Raw genomic sequence first — 24259 nt, 5'->3', positions numbered from 1 at the left:
TGAACTCTGACTCTGCATCAGACAACAGAAATCCCTCTTCTCCACCAGAGTAAAACACCACTCTACATCAGAGTGTACAAACTTGATTATGAGCTTATGAAATCATTAACAACAGCGCCATTTTCAGATTTGTGTTTCAGATTTTTACTTTCATTTTCAGATTTGTGTTTTTTGAATAAGTATAGGTTATTAATTTTCAGATTTCAGTTTGCGCCATTTTCAGATTTAGGATTTTTCCCAATTTACGATTTTTATGAATGATTAATTTAAATATAGGTTATTTAAAATTAAATTAATGAAGAAAGAGATAAAGTCTTTTTTTTTATATTGATAAAATAGGAATAATTAATAATCCCTTAATTACAAATTTAAACATGTGGGCCACACTCCTTGTTCACCTAATTTGTTTCTCTTTAATCTTCCTGCCAAAAAATAACGTGCCATAAATAGCGGGACATAGGGAGTATAATTTTATAGAAGCCACAATGACTTTTGATGTAAATAATGAGTTGTGTGAGGGTGTTTGGTATGTATGATTTTTCATTTTAGAAAATTGCCTATTAAATTGGAACGTTCAAATAAGAAAACATGATCTATAGAATTGGGACGGAGAGAGTAGTTCACTTTTTAATTTGAATTGCCTTTCACAATTTCTTTTCCAAAAATAACTTTAATTTAATATTTATAAAAATAATATGTGGAGTAATAAATAAAAAGGAACTGAACAAGTTATATATAAATATATTTTTTAAAAATATTAAATGTATATACTTTTAGTTTACAATAAATTTATGCAGCCACATTGTGGCTACCCACAAACTAGTTTTGTAGAGAAAATTTTGAATTATTTAATTTATTTTTTTATAACAATAATAGGATTTGATTATTTTACTATATTGTACTTATTTTTTTTTTATTTTTTTGTATTTTTTATTTTTATTTTGTCTTTTAATAAAAATAAAAAAGTTACAAAAAATATAAAAGATAACTACAGTGTAGACAATACAATAAAATAACTAAATTTTATTTTTATTTTAAAAAATAAGTTAAATAAATTAACATTTTATCTATTTAATTAATTTGTGAGTGGCCACATTACCGCGGTTTAGAATCACTATTTAATTTATGTAAAAGTAAAAGAATATTATTTTAATAGGATTATAGGACTCAGGGAATAATGAATTAAGCATTAACTATTGCGTATGGGTATGGCTATAACGAGTAACGACCAGCAAATATCATGCAAAAAGGGAAACTTTTCAGCTCAACATGCAAATAATTAAATTGATAAAAATTGTCACATGCATAGTTCCCGTCAACGTTATGTCCTTTTATTAGTGCACAATGCTCACGTAATGTCAGTACATCACAAGTTAATGTCAAACAAATAATAGTAATCAGAAAAAAAGTTACTGTCATCGAAATCTCCACGAATTGATAAAAAAAATCTCATATTCACACTTTTCTTTAGTTTTCCGACAAATACATTCTTCCAACTTTATTAAATTGAAATTATTTCACGTTGTATAATTTTATTGTATTATGCATGCGCCATGATCATTTCACGCACAAAAAAGATAATAAATCAAATTGCTTAGTTATAGTTGAAGGCACTTCTACATTGCTGCGAAGCCTCTGTGTATGGCAGAGTTTGCGATGGGGGTGAAAGCGGGGGAGAAGAGCTGGCGGTGTCCGAAGAAGGGAAGGTTCCGCGTGGACGTGGATTCGTGCTTCAACCCAAGCCAAAACGCCTTTGGAGTTGGGGTGATTATCAGAGATGATAGGGGGAAGGTCATCAAAGCTGTGTCTAAGGCGAGAGGACCGTCGTCGAATGCGATGATTTCGGAAGTCATGGCGGTCGTTGATGGGTTGATGGAAAGTATTGAGTCGAATTTAGAATCCATACAATCATTTAAAGTATTGCAAGATCATACAATCACATTCCTAAGTTTGGAATTTAGAATCTTTGAATTCAAAATTTATTATAGAAAAATTGTATTATATTGTAAAGTTCAAACATATTATAAGAAGCAATATAATATAATAAGGAGTAGTATAATACAGTAGTACAAAATAAGAAAATATAAAAGTTTAATATATCAACCCTTGGTAATGGTATATGCTCGTAGCAATGAAGAACTTCATTTTTGTGAGTGGTCCCAAATGGATTAAAGAAATTTCTCCACTTTAATTAACATCAACATAACTCACAAGTCATAAATTTAACATTCATTAATTTATCCTTCACAAAATTGATATTCTTACAAAGAGAACTCTAGCTATAAACCAGTCGAACTATCTAGAACACATTTTTAAGAGCATTAATTTAAATACAAAGCCTAAAAAAATACTAATGTCTAAATTAGAAAATCCGCAACCGCTACATATAATATTAGATTTAAATTAATGATAAATTTATCAAAATCATGCAGCCGGAGCATAATCATAATCTACATCGTCGTCGTCACCGCCGCCTTCAGCAGATGCTGCCGGCGCGTAGTCATAGTCGTCGTCGTCATCGTCGCCGCCGGGGCGCTTGGACCACGACCAATCTGCGGCAGTAGGGATGGGGGAAATGGGCATCTCGAAAATTTGAGTTGGGAATTTAATCGAACAGATGGTGGACATGAGGAAGCTGCTGTGTTGTTCAATTTTGGGCCTTGGTGATGTGAGATGTGAGATTTGATTTGAGGAGATTAATCAACACACCGCCCATATTTATGGAGGTAGTTGGCGTGGCGGTGGCATGAGGCTGCGCGTGGCGAATCTGGTGGATTGGGCTTGGGAAATGTGGAACACCGACGCCGATTACAGGTGGCGCCGCCACGTCGGAAATTCGGCCTTTTTGAAGTGGGCTTTTTGTGTGGGAGGAAGTGATTTTGTGTGTGAGGGAGTGTGGCAAAATTTGTGTGGTATGCATTTGTGGGTCTTGAAATCTTGAAAAGTAGGACTTGATTATATTCCTATGTGGTGGGAATTATCGATGGAATTTTACTTGAAAATTGAGTAATTTATATCTCTATTTTTGTTTAAGAAGTGCGATTAGGATATTCCATCGCAGCACCGCGTAAAAATTCTTTAATTGTTTCATTTTTGGCACATAAATTGACGATAATAAACATTGTAATTGCGATTCTTTTATTGTGGGATGTATTGTAACAAAAATATTTCAATAGCGATAAGATTTTTGAAGAACTAATTTTGTAGACGGGTGATGCATTTAAATAATAAATATTAAATATAATAATTTTGTATTTAAAATTTAATTATTTATTAATAACATATATGTATCGATATTTTTAAGTTATACTTCATCCGTCTCATAAAAACACGTATAACTTTTTTTTTTCGTTCGTTTCATAAAAACATACATAGTTTATTTATAGTAATAATTTACACACTAAACATCACAATCAACGTGAGACTCTTTCTCCACTCACACTACACTTTACAAGATTTCTTAAAACACGTGTCGTCTCATACTATGCATGTTTTTATGGGACAGAGTGAGTATAATATAGATACGAGCAATTATTACTTGCTTTTTGAAATACGAATTGTCGTGAATATTGTTGGAGTAGGATGGATAAGTAGTTGAAACAGTGCCTGTTATTGGATATTGAGATGATGTAAGCAATACATTCTCAATGAGATCGATAAAGCATATCCATTATTATCGTCACTATTTGTTTTATCTTCAGTATGTGCAATGCACTATGAAAATTCCTTCAACTCATTAGTCTCTTTACTGGATGTCATAATTTAAAGTTTCATGTTCTTAATCAACTGTAGCACTGTGCAATGGAGCCATAAATATATTGACTAAATGTTCAAGAAATGATAAATTAATAGTATGTTATAAGTCAATGTATAATCATCAATCTTATCAATATCAATATTTTAAAAATCTTATTTACATTTACTAGAACATTTTATCTACATTTATCAAACATATGCGATCATTTTATACAAAAATATGTTGTTTATATATTTCATTCAAAAACAAAATTATGTTCATGTAATATGGTCATATTATCTATATGTAATATCCCTAATTTTCATCCAAAGATTATAGTTATTTTTGAACTATTATAATACTAACATAGCTCCCTAATTCCAGTACTTAAGAATAAATTGTTTTCAAAAGAATAAATCTTCAATGCCTAACGAGTCGAATACTTGTGACTTAAAATAAAAGAGTATAATTTATTTCTAAGTTGATGATAAATTCAAAGGTCAATTAGGAATACTTGCATTTCATAAGCACGGTTAAATGTACATTTTATGTACTAAGTGAACGATTAAGTGTTAGTCTTTTTTTTTTCTTGTTTATTTTTGTAATTTTTGCTTGTGCGTGATATTTACGTGAATGTGTGCTCGTATGTATTGGGTCGAGTGGGAGGCCCAATTTTTGGGAAGTGAGTGAGCCAAATGTAAGCTAAATTTGACCAGATTTTCAGTTAGGCTCTATAAAATAATAAAACCTAATTTTCAATCCAACAATTTAAATTTGAGCCCATTTAATTGTTTTATGCCCAATACACAAGCTCAAGCCCTAAAAATACCCATCATTGCCTAAGGGCTAGGTGTCACACCCCAATTCTTGAATGAATAAATATAATCGAGGTGTGAATAATTCATAGAAATAAACAAGGGAAAAACCTTGTTAAAACCCGAAATATGATAGAAAGTCGGGCTATGCCCATTTGGATCACAAGTTTTGTTTCATGCTTCTGACAACCAACATTCATTAGCATAAATTTAGTAGTGAAGAGTCTAAGCTCGGTCAAATATATCATTTGAAATTTAACATGAAAATCTTAAGTTGGGAAAACAAAAGATGGATATGAGTAATTGCTACAGCGGAAGTCTAACATAGGAATTTATCTTTAGCCTCAGCTCCGTCCCGTCAGCACCGTCCAGCCAACCTGAAAACATTTGAAAGTATTTTTGGGCTAAGTACTAATGTACTTAGTGGGCATGCATTTTCTGAAACATTTTATATTTTCGTAAAGACAGTTTATCCAATCATACTTGACATGTCTTAGAAGGTTTTAAATTGAAATAGCTTCTAAGCATGTTAAAATATTTTCTTTCATTTGTGCGCACATGTCACACTCCCTTTCTGTTACTCGCTGTGATCCCGGACCTTTTAGCCACCGACGGATCTCTGTCTCCCGCTTACTTGAACTGAGGGCGTAACCCAGACAAGTTTACTTTGACCTCGGGACGCTACCCAGGCAGGCCTGATATTTCTCATGCTCCGGAACACATCCAGCCGAGCACCCTTATAACGCCTCTGGTTAGAGCCCGATGGAGATCAACCCACCGAGTCAACTAACAAGTGTACACAATTCTCAAACAACGTATTAGGTCATAAGAGAACCTCAATTGATTAACTGCGCGAGCCTTAAACAGAGCAGAGTGCACATAAACATTTTATTGGATAAACAGTTTTCATAACATTAAATAAATAATTTGCATTTCATTGAAATATTTAGAGCTTAATAACTCAATCATACTTTGTACATTTGGAAAGTAAGCCCACCTGTCTAGGCAAAGCCTATCGTTTAACCTTATCTCTGAATCGGAATAGCAGTGCTAATCCTCCTGATGCTCAAAGCCTACAAGAATTCTATTCTCAATAGGTCTCCTTGAATTCTAATCTTAAGTCATGGTGTAGTGCTTAATATTCTATGATTCACTTAGCCGGGTTTTCAAAATTTAATAAATAAATAATTGAAAACTAAATTCTTGAGTTAAGGACACCAACAATATCCTTACTCGATTTTCTTTAATAATTGGAATTATAATTAAAACCAATTAAATCATAAATACTTTTATTGCAAAATATAATGAAATTTCATGTCATGCTTAGCATATAATAAGTAATTTACTTAAAATATGCACATAATAATAATTTAATATTATTATGAAAATTAAAAATAATTAATCAAACTTAATAAGTCTAATTAATTATAATAGTGTAGCTCTTTAAAACAAATATGCACAATCCAATTAAATCAATAATTGGGCAGCCCATGATTTAATATAATCAGAAGCCCAAACTGAAATTTAATACAATTAAAATCGGCCCAAAACAAAAAGAGCCCAAAACCCAAACCCTTTCTCTTAAGCCCAACACTCAAAGTCCATCACTCATAAAAATCGGCCCAAATACTCGGCCCAAATCAAAATTTCAAACCCATCCCCAAAGCCCAAAAGAAGCCTAATATACACCCTAAACCTTTCTTCCTCAAACTCACTCAGCCGCTCACACTCATCTCTCTCGCGCCTCTCTCGATTCAGGCCAAAAATCCCTCTCAAAGCTCGAGCTCCGCCGCCACGGCTTCTCTCCCGGTGAGAAACCGCCGGCTGGTCACCCCTCGCCTCCCCCAAATCACACGCACACACACACGCAACTGCATATCTCACTCCCTCTCTCCCAAGACTCCGCCGTTTACTCCCTCTCTCTCTTTGAATCAGTCCGGCGAGCAACCATGAAGGCCGCCGCCGTCCTCTCCTTCTCTGACCTCGCCGCCCCACTCCCTCTGTTTCAGCCGGAAAACAGCAGTAGCTATCCGCCACCGCCGCGCTGAACTCTCCACTTTCTCTCCGGCGAGAAACCGCCGCCATCCATCGGCGTCACGGCCACCACGCCACCGCCGACAGCAGCAGCAGATGAGGCGGGCTGCCGACCGTACCTTACTGAAACCGGCAGAAAATAGCCTCCAAGGCTGCCTCCGCCTCTCTCACTCTCCTATCTCCGGCCGCCAAACCCCACCGCGAAGAGTGGCGTCTGAGCCCTACCTCTCTCTCTCTCACCGTGGCCGGGCGACAGCAGCGCCGCTGCTGTGCCGTGCCTCCGTCCACCTCCCGACTCAACACAACAAGTTCGAACAGAGAAAGTTAAAGCTTCAAGACTTTTTTTTTCTACTTTTCTTTTTAATAGATATGCTTCATATATGTATAAACACAGATTGTATGCTCATGTATACGGGAATGCCATTTTGTTTCAAAATCTTGATACACGAAATCTGAATTTGTTATATGGGGAAATTAGTTGCCGGAAATGCGTAGTGTGTGATTCAATATTGTAAAAACAAGTCATGTAGTTTAAAGAAGAATAAGATGAAACCTTGGGGATGTTCTGTTCAAAGATATGAAATTGCTTTGATGTTGAAGCTATGAAACTGCTCGACTGTTTTTAAAAATATGAGCTCCTCCTCGGCAGAATGAGCTGTGGGAATTATGAATGGAGAATACAGGAATTCAGTTAATTATTGCTGAAGTTTGGTAAATGAATTGTGAACGTGGGTGATGAGAATAAGTGGAAGTAAGTGGGAGTAGTGGAAGGGAAAGTGGGAGGAAAAGTGGGAAGAAAGGTGGAGGAGTTAGTGGTGGGAGTAGGAATAAAAAAATAAAATAAAATAAAATAAAAAGTCTTCCAGATTGTACTATGAAAACTGTAATAATACTTCATGGTTCGCTAAATAAATAGCTCGTGAAAATACTTGAATGCTAAATTAAATAAATATGAAATGCATATAATTTAATTACTAAATTTACAAATGCTTTTGTAAATCATTTTTGTTGGAATTAAAATAAATTCTTTCTCTCAATCCGGCGTGAATCATCTTAAATCTAAGTTCGAAAATTTTCTAAACTTAGCTCGAGGAAACGGGGTATTACATCCCTCCCTCCTTAAAAAAAATTTCGTCCCCGAAATTACATACCTTGATAATCTAGCTGAGGATACTAGTCTTTCATTTTATTCATCTCTTTTGTGGCCTTTTACATCCTGTGATGGTTCCACTACATGACGAGAACAATATTATTGCCTCGTAAAACTTGAACCTTGCGATCAAGTATCTGAACTGATTTCTCTTCATAACTTAGGTCCTGGCTAGGACTCCTTTATCTTGCTTAATCAAATGCTTTGGATTAAACACATACTTTCTTAACTGAGAGACATGAAACACATTGTGCACATCTCCAATACTGGGTGGCAATGCCAACCTATAGGCTACAGGGCCTATCTTATCTAGGATCTAAAAAAAATCCTATATAACGGGGTCGTAACTTACCCCTCTTTCTGAAACGTATAACTCCCTTTGAGGGAGAAACTTTGAGGAAAACTTGATCCCCAACATTGAATTCTAACTCCGATCGGCATTTATCGGCGTAAGACTTTTGTCTATCTCTAGCTTCTTTGATTCTTTGCTTGATGTGGTCGACCTTCTCAACCATCTGTTGGACCAGTTCAGGATCTAACAGCTTTCTTTCACCCATTTCATCTTAGTAAAGTGGTGAACTACATTTTCGGCCATACAAGGCCTCATCTGGATTATTCCAAATGTTGCTTGATAACTATTGTTATAAGCAAATTCTACGAGAGGTAACAAATCCTCCTAACTTCTACCTTTGTCTGCGATAATTGTTCGCAACGAAAATTTTAGAATCTGAATCGTTCTTTCTGACTGCCCGTCAGTCTGAGGTTGGTACGCTGTGTTGAAGTTCAGCTGAGTGCCCATGGCTTCTTGTAAACTTTTCCAGAAACGCGATGTGAATCTGGTGTCACGATCTGACGTGATAGATACAGGTACACCGTGAAGGCGTACTATATCTTTGACATAACTTTGCAAGTTTCTCCAATCCAAATGTCATTTGCATTGGTAGAAAGTGCGCTGACTTTAATAATCGGTCCACGATGACGCTATATCTCTTTTCATTTATTTCCATCAGAAAATTTTCTTTAAATCCTGGTGCATCTTTGTACTGCCTGGATATGCAGTGTAAGGAGTATCATGAGCCTTGCTCATAATCTCGTTCTTTAATTCTTCTTTGTGTGGCACACACAATCTTTCACCAACCATAAGTGCGTTATCATTTGCTTCAGTGAATCCTTTCGTTTCATTCGTTCTTGCCGCGAGACGCATCTTTTCCAAGAACCAATCTTCTCTTTGTGCTTTGCACAATTCTTTCTCTCAAATCAGGTTTAGCTGTCAGTGCAGCTACATAACCCGATACTGAATCTGGGGAATAAACAATCTCTAAACTGAGTGAGGCGAACTCACGAATCAGCTCCTTCTATTGGGTATTAAAAACCCTAGCTTAGCCTTCGTCTTTCGACTCAGGACGTCAGCTACTACATTTGCTTTTCCTGGATGGTAACTGATGATGCAATCGTAATCCTTTACTAATTCGAGCCATCTTCGTTGTCTCATGTTCAAATTCTTTTGCTCGAAGAAGTACTTTAAACTCTTATGATCTGTAAAGATCTCACACTTAACTCCATAGAGGTAGTGTCTCCAAATCTTCAGCGCGTGCCCACGGCTGTTAGTTCTAAATCATGAGTCGGGTAGTTCAGCTCATGAGGCTTCAATTGACGAGACGTGTATGCTATCACTTTTTGATTTTGCATCAACACGCAACCCAATCCTAGTTTCGAGGCTTCAGTGTACACCTCAAATTCTTCATTCTCTCCTGGTATTGCTAACACTGGTGCAGTAGTCAACCTAGTCTTGAGCTACTTAAAACTTTGTTCGCACGCTTCAGACCAAACGTATTTAGTCCCTTTTCTCAAAAGTTGAGTCATTAGCCTAGCCAATTTTGAGAATTCTTCGATAAATCTTCTGTAGTAACCTGCTACACCGATAAAACTTCTAATCTCATTGACATTTGATGGTGCCTTATATTCCTTGACTGTTTCGACCTTGGCGGGGTCTACTTTGATTCCTTCAGTCGACACTATGTGACCGAGAAACATAACTTCCTTTAACCAAAATTCACACTTGTTGAATTTGGTAAACCATTTCTCATTGCGCAAGGTTTTGAGTACGATGCGTAAATGCTCTTCACGTTGTTCTTCGGTCTTAGAGTATACGAGGATGTCGTCGATAAACACTAAGACAAAACTATCGAGATACTGATGGAAAACTCTGTTCATTAAGTCCATGAAAACTGCTGGGGCATTCGTTAAATCTAAGGGCATCACTGTGAACTCGTAAAGTCCATAACGCGTTCGAAACGCTGTCTTTGGAATGTCTTCTCTTTTCATTCTGAGTTGGTGGTAACCAGATCTTAGGTCAATCTTGGAAAACACACCGGCTCCTCTCAACTGATTTAACAGGTCGTCTATCCTCGAAAGAGGATATCTATTCTTATGAGCTTGCTTCAACTTCTTATAATCAATATACATTCTTAGTGTATCATCTTTTCTTTGACATCTTAAATTAGTGCTCCCCATAGTGACATACTATGTTGTATGAAACTAGGTCTGGTGAAAATTTGGTAATTCATTGGGTAAAATATCTTTGTACTTTCAAATCTGTTGAACTTCCTTAATTGTTTCCTTCGTCCTAAGTCACCTTCTCAGATTGACTAGGGAATTCTAACATCAAACTTTTCTCATCGTCTTCGTAACTTTCACTTCAAGGATTAATGGCACTCCTTCTGCCCTGTAAACTCATTTTCCTATTTCCAAATGGTTATTTAATGGGGGTTTCTAAGTTTCCATTGTGGTGGCGTTCCATCTTTATTCTTGCTGTAGCTTCTGGCACTTTAGCCAAAGCATTCACTCTCTTAGCTTGAGCCTTCTAGCCTTGGGGTTGGGTTATACCTTAAGTGTAGTTATAGTGCTTTCCTTCTATTTAAGGGTTTCCTCTATTTCTTTCATTCCATTTCCTTTTTCTTTACCTCCATCTTGAGGTGGTGTACATATCTTATTTGTGCGTGAACTTTTTACTTCTCCATTTGTTGTAGTGACTCGGTGGTGAGAGTCTCGTTCATTGCTTGTTCCTTCATAATATCTCCCTGGTTCACTAGGGGAATTGAATATCTCATGACGCGATTCATTCACGAACTCCTTTACGCATTTCTTATTATTGTCCACCATGTGGACCACATATTGACAGCTGGTTGAAAACTTCATCATACTCACTACCTGCTCTAGTTCTTCGCTTAGGATTCAAAAAAATCGCTTTGATTACCAAAAGACAGCTTGATACTTAGTGCATCGTTCTAATGGTTGAAAACTAATGACAAACTGAGTAATTCTAATCGCTACTATACTTATTGTGATAAAAGGATATTCTATTGTGACAACTATATAGTGCGAGTCTATATATATTGTAGTGATGCTCTACCTCGAGATCAAAAACTTTGCTTGTGCCGGAAAGATTCAAAGAATCTAACTCGACCATTCATCTGGTATTCGTGAAAGGCTCAATAGTCCTAAACACGACTTTAACTCATCTTATCGTTAAGGGCTCGGGTAGTCCCAAACACGATACTTACTTATCTTATCGTTAAGGGCTCGGGTTGTCCCAAACACGATACTTACTTATCTTATCGTTAAGGGCTCGGGTTGTCCCAAACACGATACTGAGCTTGGTTATATGAGTCGGAGACCCAAGATAACAATATGAAAGCGATTAGCAATTCATAACTTATAACATATGGAAAGCGATAAGCAATTCACATAGCATCATTCATTGAAGCGCACATTTTTTTCTTGGAAACATTTATAACATCTGAAATACATATATGTATATTTTTGAAATTATTATCGTACCTTTGTTGCGGCAGTGTGACGGTGAGCTGAGGGCTACTGACATTCTTAGAAGTCTAGAGATACTATTCTAGACTCGACATCAAAAGCTTATGGTTATCAGAGTCATGAAAGAAAACTCATGCTCTGATACCATTCTGTCACACCCCAATTCTTGAATGAATAAATATAATCGAGGTGTGAATAATTCATAGAAATAAACAAGGGAAAAACCTTGTTAAAACCCGAAATATGATAGAAAGTCGGGCTATGCCCATTTGGATCACAAGTTTTGTTTCATGCTTCTGACAACCAACATTCATTAGCATAAATTTAGTAGTGAAGAGTCTAAGCTCGGTCAAATATATCATTTGAAATTTAACATGAAAATCTTAAGTTGGGAAAACAAAAGATGGATATGAGTAATTGCTACAGCGGAAGTCTAACATAGGAATTTATCTTTAGCCTCAGCTCCGTCCCGTCAGCACCGTCCAGCCAACCTGAAAACATTTGAAAGTATTTTTGGGCTAAGTACTAATGTACTTAGTGGGCATGCATTTTCTGAAACATTTTATATTTTCGTAAAGACAGTTTATCCAATCATACTTGACATGTCTTAGAAGGTTTTAAATTGAAATAGCTTCTAAGCATGTTAAAATATTTTCTTTCATTTGTGCGCACATGTCACACTCCCTTTCTGTTACTCGCTGTGATCCCGGACCTTTTAGCCACCGACGGATCTCTGTCTCCCGCTTACTTGAACTGAGGGCGTAACCCAGACAAGTTTACTTTGACCTCGGGACGCTACCCAGGCAGGCCTGATATTTCTCATGCTCCGGAACACATCCAGCCGAGCACCCTTATAACGCCTCTGGTTAGAGCCCGATGGAGATCAACCCACCGAGTCAACTAACAAGTGTACACAATTCTCAAACAACGTATTAGGTCATAAGAGAACCTCAATTGATTAACTGCGCGAGCCTTAAACAGAGCAGAGTGCACATAAACATTTTATTGGATAAACAGTTTTCATAACATTAAATAAATAATTTGCATTTCATTGAAATATTTAGAGCTTAATAACTCAATCATACTTTGTACATTTGGAAAGTAAGCCCACCTGTCTAGGCAAAGCCTATCGTTTAACCTTATCTCTGAATCGGAATAGCAGTGCTAATCCTCCTGATGCTCAAAGCCTACAAGAATTCTATTCTCAATAGGTCTCCTTGAATTCTAATCTTAAGTCATGGTGTAGTGCTTAATATTCTATGATTCACTTAGCCGGGTTTTCAAAATTTAATAAATAAATAATTGAAAACTAAATTCTTGAGTTAAGGACACCAACAATATCCTTACTCGATTTTCTTTAATAATTGGAATTATAATTAAAACCAATTAAATCATAAATACTTTTATTGCAAAATATAATGAAATTTCATGTCATGCTTAGCATATAATAAGTAATTTACTTAAAATATGCACATAATAATAATTTAATATTATTATGAAAATTAAAAATAATTAATCAAACTTAATAAGTCTAATTAATTATAATAGTGTAGCTCTTTAAAACAAATATGCACAATCCAATTAAATCAATAATTGGGCAGCCCATGATTTAATATAATCAGAAGCCCAAACTGAAATTTAATACAATTAAAATCGGCCCAAAACAAAAAGAGCCCAAAACCCAAACCCTTTCTCTTAAGCCCAACACTCAAAGTCCATCACTCATAAAAATCGGCCCAAATACTCGGCCCAAATCAAAATTTCAAACCCATCCCCAAAGCCCAAAAGAAGCCTAATATACACCCTAAACCTTTCTTCCTCAAACTCACTCAGCCGCTCACACTCATCTCTCTCGCGCCTCTCTCGATTCAGGCCAAAAATCCCTCTCAAAGCTCGAGCTCCGCCGCCACGGCTTCTCTCCCGGTGAGAAACCGCCGGCTGGTCACCCCTCGCCTCCCCCAAATCACACGCACACACACACGCAACTGCATATCTCACTCCCTCTCTCCCAAGACTCCGCCGTTTACTCCCTCTCTCTCTTTGAATCAGTCCGGCGAGCAACCATGAAGGCCGCCGCCGTCCTCTCCTTCTCTGACCTCGCCGCCCCACTCCCTCTGTTTCAGCCGGAAAACAGCAGTAGCTATCCGCCACCGCCGCGCTGAACTCTCCACTTTCTCTCCGGCGAGAAACCGCCGCCATCCATCGGCGTCACGGCCACCACGCCACCGCCGACAGCAGCAGCAGATGAGGCGGGCTGCCGACCGTACCTTATTGAAACCGGCAGAAAATAGCCTCCAAGGCTGCCTCCGCCTCTCTCACTCTCCTATCTCCGGCCGCCAAACCCCACCGCGAAGAGTGGCGTCTGAGCCCTACCTCTCTCTCTCTCACCGTGGCCGGGCGACAGCAGCGCCGCTGCTGTGCCGTGCCTCCGTCCACCTCCCGACTCAACACAACAAGTTCGAACAGAGAAAGTTAAAGCTTCAAGACTTTTTTTTTTCTACTTTTCTTTTTAATAGATATGCTTCATATATGTATAAACACAGATTGTATGCTCATGTATACGGGAATGCCATTTTGTTTCAAAATCTTGATACACGAAATCTGAATTTGTTATATGGGGAAATTAGTTGCCGGAAATGCGTAGTGTGTGATTCAATATTGTAAAAACAAGTCATGTAGTTTAAAGAAGAATAAGATGAAACCTTGGGGATGTTCTGTTCAAAGATATGAAATTGCTTTGATGTTGAAGCTATGAAACTGCTCGACTGTTTTTAAAAATATGAGCTCCTCCTCGGCAGAATGAGCTGTGGGAATTATGAATGGAGAATACAGGAATTCAGTTAATTATTGCTGAAGTTTGGTAAATGAATTGTGAACGTGGGTGATGAGAATAAGTGGAAGTAAGTGGGAGTAGTGGAAGGGAAAGTGGGAGGAAAAGTGGGAAGAAAGGTGGAGGAGTTAGTGGTGGGAGTAGGAATAAAAAAATAAAATAAAATAAAATAAAAAGTCTTCCAGATTGTACTATGAAAACTGTAATAATACTTCATGGTTCGCTAAATAAATAGCTCGTGAAAATACTTGAATGCTAAATTAAATAAATATGAAATGCATATAATTTAATTACTAAATTTACAAATGCTTTTGTAAATCATTTTTGTTGGAATTAAAATAAATTCTTTCTCTCAATCCGGCGTGAATCATCTTAAATCTAAGTTCGAAAATTTTCTAAACTTAGCTCGAGGAAACGGGGTATTACACTAGGTATTGTGAGAAGAGAAGGCAATCATGGAAGAGTGCAAGTAAGACTCTCCATGCATTCTCTTTTTCGATTTTTCGTCCCTTTGGCAGCCCATTTATTGTCTTGTCTTATTTTTATTTCACTTCACACTCCAAGCAACAAAAAATGAAGAGAAGGAAAATCTCTCTCTCTCTTTCTCTCTCTCTCACCTCACATCCATCTCCTTCACCATGCCATCTCAAGATCACCCTCTTGAGACCTTGATCAAGCCAAGACAATGGGTAGGAGGAGCCAAGGTTGAGCTAGGATGAAGATTTTTGAGCGTAAAATTATAGTCAAGAGAATACCAACAAGGATAAGCATCTTTGCCTCACCTTGTCTAGATGATGTGCTCATGTGTTCAAGAGAATAACAACAATGATATATTTACATGAGCTACTATGTGTATTGGTGTGTTCTATGCATAGATATAAGGTTTAAATGTGTTTTTGTGAGAAAATCGAACTAGGAGTAAAGCTTAAAATCTGTCAAAAGTTCATCGTGAAAGCAGTATTTTGCGAGGATTTTTTAGCTAATTAAATAGCCTCTAAATATTTCCAAACTTTTGATGTGAGTATTTCAAAGTGTTGTGTGTCTTGCGTAAAAATGTTGTACTTTTCCAAGCTTGTATACATATTTTGCGATTTGTCTAAAATGATTACTCGAGATTACTCCAGTTTTGATAGACCTTTTCCAAATGGCCATAAGTCCAAAATTATTCGATAAACACTTCTCCAATTAATTTTTATATGTTAAAATAGACTTCTCTAGCTTTCTGTAAACGCCGGCCTCACCGTCTTTGGATGAGAGGATCGGCCTGAGAAATATTTTGAATTTAAATGATGTCTAGGGAACCTCCCTAGGCCCAATATTTACGGAGTTTAAAAGTCCAATCCTAAACTTCTTTAATTAGATTTTCCTACAACTATCAATATGAGATGCAGGAAGCTCGTAAGGACACACACAAATTATTTGAAGAGCTCAAACATTGAAGGAGAAATTCACTATAACAAAGTTATCTCCAACAATCAAAGCGTTCTACAAGAAAATCAACACGTTCTTCATCAAAATTGACATTTAATTTAGAAATAAAGTGGAAGCCTTTTGGATTGACATCATCAAATTTAAATTCAATTAAGTTATCAAATCAAATACAAATTCAAAGAGATCAAGAAAGCTTACTTCCCTCCAAAGATTTCAAAAAACTTTTAAAAAGCATAATCAGAGGATTAACTAGAGAATTGCAACCCGCATACAAAATAAATCTCAATCTATATATTTTGAACTTATACGTATTTTTGTATTTTATCAAATTGAATATATTAAAATTTGTGTTTGCAGTCTTAGGGGGGTGTATTCGTTGTGGATTTCCACAGACTTTAAAAAATCCATGGAATTTAAATTCCATGGAATTCCCATAGATTCCAGACGACTTTCAAAGAATTCGTGGTTGGATTTCACCCCGATTTTCACTGATTTTCGAAGACTTTAGGAGATAATTCTGGAATTGAAATCCATGAAAACCAACGCCCGCTGAGTCCCAGCACCGCTGGAATCCGGAATCCCAGCGACCGCTGGGAATCCAGCGAGCGCTGGAAACAACCGTCGCTCTATTTCTTCTTCTCATGTTCTGTACTTTATATTATGCTATGGGATCTATACTCATGTTCACTAATGTCACAAGTTTATGGCACAAAGTCAGATACAGGAGGGCAGGTAATTGATTGGAGACAGTATTTGTCTACCATGTTCAGCATCTCAAGGTCCAGCCAACATCATGCAAGGAATTATTAATCAATAAGGAATTATTATAATGTTTCACTTTCGCCTATGCACTATAATAACTTCACACCAAAATCAGCACTAACAGAAGAATCTATATTTACACATAAAAACATGTACATCATAGAAGAATTTCAGCAGCAATAGCTAATCAACTTTAAAGGGAACATGTATAGGACACCAGCGCTCGCTGAGTTCTTGGCCACGGGCGCTGGAACTCAACGCTCGCTTAAAATTTCATGGATTTCAATTCTCGTGGTTCTTGGCCGGATTTCGTCGTGTGTATTTTTTGGATGAAATCCATGAAAGTCATTCCGGATTTTAAGTCAATGGAATAACGAATACACCTAGATTTGTATGGATTTTAAAAAGTCTGAAACGAATACACTCAGATTTCTATGGACTTTTAAAAGTCTTGAACGAATACACCCAGATTTCTGCAGACTTTTAAAAGTCTGGAACGAATACACCCAGACTTTTAAAATCCATAGAAATCCATTAAATTCAATACACCCCCCTTAGTCGGGGTTAAAGTTATAAATGAATCTCAAAGAGGATAACATTCTTTTTGGGTATGAGCGTATGCATTGGCATTGTCCTTCCATTTCTCCTCTCTTCTTTGCTTTTCTTTGAAGCTAAAGCTGAAATATAAATTTTATTAAAAAGAAAAGAAAAAAGAGAACCTAGACCCATGAGTGCACAAGCGCAACTGAGGGTCGGGCCTCATTAAAACCTCTTCAAGGAAAAGAGGAAAAAGAGTGCCCGTCTAAAAAATAGCAAAGGAACTAGCGGAGAGCGGGAAAGGCCCAACTCAGAAGCTCCGGCCAGGTTCACCCAAACCAAAGACAGAGGAAAAACATCAAAGAAAAGCGAGAAAACCCAGGGAGGGAGAGCAGTCCAAGCGCCCAATGGGAAAAACACGGGTAGAGCATGTACCATCGCACATCAAGGTCCCTGTGAAGGACAGGACAACACCGCATCCATGATCCATCATCCCCCTCAGAAAAAAAGAAACCTAGAGAAGGAACCCTCAAGCATCTCAAAGACACAATGACCAAGCCGGGACTAGACCAACGCAAGAAGTCCAATACCAAGCCGCCACCTGCAAGAAAGAGCAAACCGGGAGAGAGACCAGAGACACAGAAAAATACAAAAAAAAATAAGCACACACCCAGGGATCAACCGAGGAGAGAGAAGCCCCCACAAGCAAAGCCAAAAAATAGTTCTCAGACTGCCATCACAAAAGCCGAGGCGGGACACAGGTGAGACAACTTCCCAACCACAACATCTGCCACGTCCAGTCCCATCAGATATACCTGCCCGAGAGGTGCGCAAAGCTAAGGCATTGAGATGTAACACCAAACTGAAACAACGCAATTCGCTTAGACCCAATTCTCCGTTATGGGTGAGTTTCCTAATGCAAGGGCCTTTACAATCAATCTCAACCTCAAAAATCCTATAACCAGGTAAAATATCAACAGATAGGTCAATCTTCACGGGATGAAAACATTCGGAGAAGCTCCGAAATGTTCCCGCGTGATTTTTCATGCTCATGATGAATGAACGAAACACCAGAGGAGCAGAGACCCAGAGCCATTGAAACATAACAAAACAACAACAGATAGGCCAAACTTCACGGGATGAACCCTTCCGGAGGAAAATCGAAGTGTTCCCGCCTAGTTTCCCATGCTCATGGTGGACAAGCGAATCCCCAGAGGAGCAGAGACCCAATTCCACCAAAGCACCACAATCAACCAAACCAAACAAATGGGAAAGAGATAATAGGCCATGCAATGAAAACACTTCCCATAACATCAACTGGACAAATTGCCTCAAAAGTTGCTCACCAAGGTGAAACATCCAAAACATTAGACAAATAACACTACTCGGGAAACCAATAGGGACAATGACGACAACCAAACCCAAGCATCTCACTCGAATCAACCGGTGAACCAACCTCAGCAAGAGTAAAACATCTAACAACCAACAAATAACCAAGCAAGGGGGTCACTCTCTCCCCACCACAACCAAGCAAGCAAAAAATAAAAACAAACGGGGGAAAAAGAGTAAGGAGAAGGAACAATCCCTGGCAGTAGGAGCACCCCGCCAAAGAAACGATCCGCTCATAGGAAAGACCACGCTTGTCATCCCGAACCAGCTGTAGAATATCAGGAATGCTAAAAGGCCAGAACCCCTCTTCACACCGTTGAAGCTAGGAAATCAGCAACCCGATTCCTCTCATTAAAGATATGAGAGATCGTGATAAGTAGCCCAACAATGTCCTGAAGAGTTTTCCTCCATCTGCTCAAGAACCGCTAAGGAACAGTGGTCGAACGAGATCGGAAGAGGTCCACAATGTAAGTGCAGTCCGTCTCAATCCAAATGTGATCCCAACCATGATAAACAACTTGCTCCAAAGTAATGATAAGAGCAAGAAGCTCAGCCTCAAATGCCCATCCACGGCCACCAGAGAAATGAAAGCACCCCACCACCGAGCTGGAGGTACGAATGACGCCGCCATCATGAATACATGGAGGGTGACCATGAACCGAACCATCAATATTGTCTTACGCCAAGGATGTGGAGGGGGGGAGCCAGAACACATAAACATAAGAGATCGGTCGACGTGGGTTACCAGGAACCCCAAGACCATGAAGAACTAGAAGCTCCTCCATAGAGTTCGCCATCTCCCCAAGACTAAAATGTGAGGCCTCTAAAATGTGCGCCTTGATTTGGACAGTCAGGGCTACCGCAGAGATAGGAGCCTCATCAAAGACAACTTTGTTCCGGTGATGCCGGATGCTCCAGATAGTAGTCATAACCCCGACACGCCAAAGGTTCGCCACCTGCCGACTGGCCTGAACCTGCATAGCCCAGATAATAAAACTCTCCACATCCAGATTCGAGGTGCCATCAAAATGGAACCAGGCAAAAATATAACTCCAGACCTGCCTAGCAAACAGGCAATCCCAGAAAAGGTGGTCAATGTCCTCCCCATCCGCTCTACAGAGCGGGCACCAACCGAGCCCCTAAAAACCTTGGCGATAGAGAAGACTGGCCGTCGGGAGACGACCTAAAATAACACGCCACGTAACAATGGACCTGCGAACAGGGATGTAAGGCACCCAAATCCATTTGCCTCAATCCACATACGGGAAACTGGGGCGTAATCGATCAAGAGCGAGAGAAGAAATTACGTCTCCAAAATGAGAATGAATCCAGGCACGCCGATCGTCCACACTCGAAATGGGAACCGAGATGATATTGAAAGCAATGTCAGGGAAGGCCACCAAGAAATCTAGGGTGAAGTGCCAGGAGCCCTTATAAAAGTACTCGAAGATGGGCTGCTGGAGATGCCGAAGGGTGTAGTCTGGAATCCCAATCCTGTCAGTAAGTCTGTAACCTAGCCAATTATCAATCCAGAAGAGGATCGAAGAGCCCTGACCAACACTGCAGAAAGAGTCCGAAATCAGATCTGAGATAGTCTGTCTAGTGCCCAACCAAATAGAAAAAGAAAACCATGGAGACCGGGGCTAAAGACAAGAATCAAGATAGCGCTGCCGAAAAAGGCGAAAACCCATCGAATCATCAGAGATAATCTGCCAATCAAGACGAAGCATGAACCCTTGATTGACATGGGTGAAAGACTTGACATTCAAACCCCCTTATGGTTTGGAGGCACAGTCTGCCAACCAAGACGAAGCATGAACCCTTGATTGACATTCAAAGCCCCTTCAGGTTTGAAGCTAAAGCGGAGGCGGTGAACTCGATAAATAATACTCTACTGACTTTCATAATAAAACAACACAAGCTGCAATTCCATTTCACGGCCTTATTAAATCGATTTTCCACTCAATACTTACTCACTATGGGTTGCTTGGAGGGAACCAAAAATGCTAAGTGATAGACGTGTATATTTATGATCCACTAGATTCACTTGTATCACATATCATAGTACAATTCAAAGTATATGATCATGTAAAACAAAATTTTAGCATGTCATGTGGTGAGGTTTAGTTGTACCAAATGCGGTAAATATTATGGTCCAAAATAACTAAATAAGGACACAGTGAAAAAGTGTTCCATTCCACTAAAGGCAAATAGTGGAATCCATGAAGAAGTTTTGTACACCGAATTATTTACTTTCAGGTTTGATTATCTTAATGTAAATACCTAGTTTCCCACCCCTAACAGTTTAGGGTGTCTTAATTATATGTATGTGAACATTCACTATCCAATTAAATAACTATTATTTTAAAATCTCAAGATATACCTACTTTATAAAAATGTGTTTAATTCCTAATAAATCTTAACTCAAGTGGCAAAGTTGGGGCACTCAAAATCTCTTATTGTGAGAAGTCTTGGATTTAATTTCGCGTGCATGCGGATAATTTGTCCATTTTTGTGTGGACAGTGATCCCGCCTGCATGCGATTATTTTCCCACCTTTGTATGATGTAGAGGTTTCATCTACATGCAGATGACTTATTTGATTATATAATCGATGTCCCTTGTAATTCTCAAAAATAAAAATGTGTTGAATCATAAGAAATAGTAATTATTTAAGCCCTCACATATCAACTTTGTATCAAAATGTCTCGTATTTATTTTTCGACCCTGAAATTTTGACATAATTAGTCAGATGTCAATGTGTAATCTGACAGCGAGCATATTTGAAGCCAATTTTTCGTTTGTTTTCACTCAATGGGGATTGATTGGAATCATGAATTCTAGAAAAATGTTGTTGCTTCTTGTAATTCAAGTAGGAACTAACCAAAGTTTTAGGGAAATGAACTGTTGTAAATAAATTTTGGAGCTGAAAAGAAAATTCCAGTTGAAAGCATATACGTTTTTGTTGAAAGCAATTGTTGTTCCTGTAAGCAGCAGTGGATCTCTTTGTTCAAATCTAAAAGATTTTTGGGCTACATCTGATTTAGGGATCATTTGTGAGTTTGGATTTTCTTTCTTTTGATTTAAACTCAGGCTGACTTTTGAGTTAGAAATTAACTGTTAATAATGGTGTTTTTTTTTTCATAAATTCAAATATAAGTAGAGTGCTTTAGTTAATCCAGTATGAAAATTTTCAAATGATAGTATATCATTTAAAAAATAAAAAATAAAAATTATACAATAACATCAGGCAAATCACGTCAAAATTCCACGGGCCGGAAAATAATGTGGGACATTTTCAATACAAAGTCGATAGTTTGGAATTCAAATAAAAATTTACTTATAGTTCAAAATATTTTTAATAAATCGATTATAATTTAGAGTTTAATAAAAATATCAAGTTAGATTGGATAAATATAACTTTAAATTTAAAGTTATATTTATCCAATCTAACTTGATATTTTTGTCATTTTGTTTTGTTTTGTTTTTTGTTTTTAACTTCCTCATATTTCATATGCTTGTTGAAGAGATAATGAGACAAGTTTATAATGAAATTCTTCAACACATCTACTCTAGAACAATGTATTTATATGTAGTTATATTGTCGTGATAAATACTTTGGTGTAAGTTTTAAGGTGTTCCAAACGCAGAGTGTTGACTTGTTGTAATCATTCTTTTAGATTAAGTATGTCCATAGAAGTTTGAGTTTCTTTTGTAGGAGTATGATTTTTTCTAGGTTTACATACTTTCGCACGTCAAATTATTTGAACACTCGATTTATTGGTTATTAATAAAATGTTTTAATAATTGAGCTGTCTTTTTGAGTGAATAAATTGCGATTTAAATTATTATAAAAAAATGCGAGAAAAGAAATAAGGGTCGGTCTCTGGTGCGACGGTCGCACTCCAGTGCGACGGGTTCGCCCCAACCCGACCCGCATCCTAGACCCGAAACCCTGAATCCTAAATTATTATATTTATTTATAATAATTGTTACTTTTAATAAGCATGAGATATACATTTGTTCGCACAAATGTATACTTATATAAATATAAGTATTTATCTTCATTTAATATAAAGTATTATATTTTCTAAACCCTAAATTCTGTAAACTAAACCCTAAACCCTGTAAGCTAAACCCTAAATATGAACACTAAACCCTAATAAGAGTATTTACTTTTAATAAGCATAAGATATACATTTGGTCGCACAAACGTATACTTATGTTAATATAAATATTTACCTTCATTCAATATAAAATATTATACATATCAATAATTACTTTTTCTTAAGATAATAATTATTTGATCAAATAATAATGTAATTATTTATGCTTATTAAAAGTAATCGTTGTTATAATAAAAAGTAATATTTGATATGGAGAAATGTAATGTTTCAAAAATATTATATTAATTGTAATTATTGTAATAAAAATTAATTATTATTATTATAGTCAAAATTATTATTATTATTATTATAAAGAAATGTAATGTTTTTAAAATATTATATTTCTTCACAATATTGATGTTAACTACTTATATTAACATAAATATACATTTATATGAAAAATGTATAAATTATGTTTATTAAAAGTGACAATTATTATAAACAAATGTAATAATTAGGAGCATGGGTCAAACCCACGCGGGTCAGGGTTCCGAGTCAGGAGGGCGGGTTTGGGGCGCGGGTCAACCCGTCGCATCCCATGCGACGGTCGCACCCAATAATCAGTGAAGAAATAATGGAGGGATTTCATATTTCAGTGTTATGATTGACTCACAGCAGGGGCGGTTCTGGGCCCCGCGCTGGGTGGTCGACCGAACAGGGCCTCGGAAAAATAGGGTATCCGAAAATATATATATGTCCATATATGTATTTAAGTATATAAAATTAAAGGAGAAATAGCACCAGAATCCTTGTGATTTCACGAAATTCGCATATTTCTCTTGACCTTCAAAAGGTAGTGATTAAATCCTTGAACTTAATCCCGATTCTTATTCCCATAAAATTGATCGTCCCCTAAACTTATGCTGACATGGCTGTCGAAAATCCACGTAGGATTAAATTTTCGGCGAATCGCTGATTGTGTTTAAGTGAGAACATTAAACGTCATCGTTTTAAATGAAATTAGGGTTCTTCAGAGATGATCTGCTTCTCTCCTCTCTTCTCCTTCGGTCGCCTCTCTCCCGCTAACCCCTCTCTCATCTCTTTACAGATGCCTTCTCCTATCTTCTCCTCCGGCCGCCACGACCAGGCCGCTTCTCTCCCGCTAACCCCTCTCTCCTCTCTTTACAGATTCCCTCTCCTCTCTTCTTCTCCGGCCGCCACGGACACACAAGCACGAGATGGCCACCGTTGTAACTCCGGCGAGGAGCGTCGGCCTCGTCCTTCATCTGTACTCCCTCAAACTGAAACACCCTTTGAATCTCTCTCTCTGTCCTCTCACATCCGCCCTTGGCTGGGCAGCGTAGCGACACCGCCGGCGCCGACCCCAGCCTCCCTTATCTCTCTCAACTCTGCCCCTAAGTCAGATGACGACACACAATCGCCGACCGCCTTGTTCCCTCAACCAAACCAACACCTTCAACAAGAAGTTTAGCAAAACGGCGAGAAAACATCATTTTAAGGTCAAGGGAAAAACAAGAATCACGCCAAACTTCAGGGATTTTGACGCTATTATGTTAGACGCAAAACGACGTCGTTTAGCATCTAATTAATCTACTAAGCATAAGTGTGCCACATTGGTGACACA

At 37.7% G+C, this 24259-nt stretch overlaps 2 long non-coding RNA genes across 2 annotated transcripts; both read right to left on the bottom strand.

The window, feature by feature from the left end:
* Window positions 1–4782: 4782 nt before the first annotated feature.
* On the bottom strand, window positions 4783–7335 carry LOC131019734 (uncharacterized). Its single transcript, XR_009100400.1, has 3 exons — window positions 7139–7335; window positions 5549–5624; window positions 4783–4928 (listed from the first exon to the last, which is right to left on the bottom strand). It is a non-coding gene; the product is annotated as an uncharacterized LOC131019734 (long non-coding RNA).
* Window positions 7336–11854: 4519 nt separating this feature from the next.
* Window positions 11855–14459, bottom strand: LOC131019733 (uncharacterized). Its single transcript, XR_009100399.1, has 3 exons — window positions 14263–14459; window positions 12672–12747; window positions 11855–12051 (listed from the first exon to the last, which is right to left on the bottom strand). It is a non-coding gene; the product is annotated as an uncharacterized LOC131019733 (long non-coding RNA).
* Window positions 14460–24259: the final 9800 nt, after the last annotated feature.

Source organism: Salvia miltiorrhiza, chromosome 4 (genome assembly GCF_028751815.1).
Source record: "Salvia miltiorrhiza cultivar Shanhuang (shh) chromosome 4, IMPLAD_Smil_shh, whole genome shotgun sequence".
Lineage (NCBI taxonomy): Eukaryota > Viridiplantae > Streptophyta > Magnoliopsida > Lamiales > Lamiaceae > Salvia > Salvia miltiorrhiza.
This window is presented reverse-complemented; position numbering and strand designations above follow the sequence as displayed.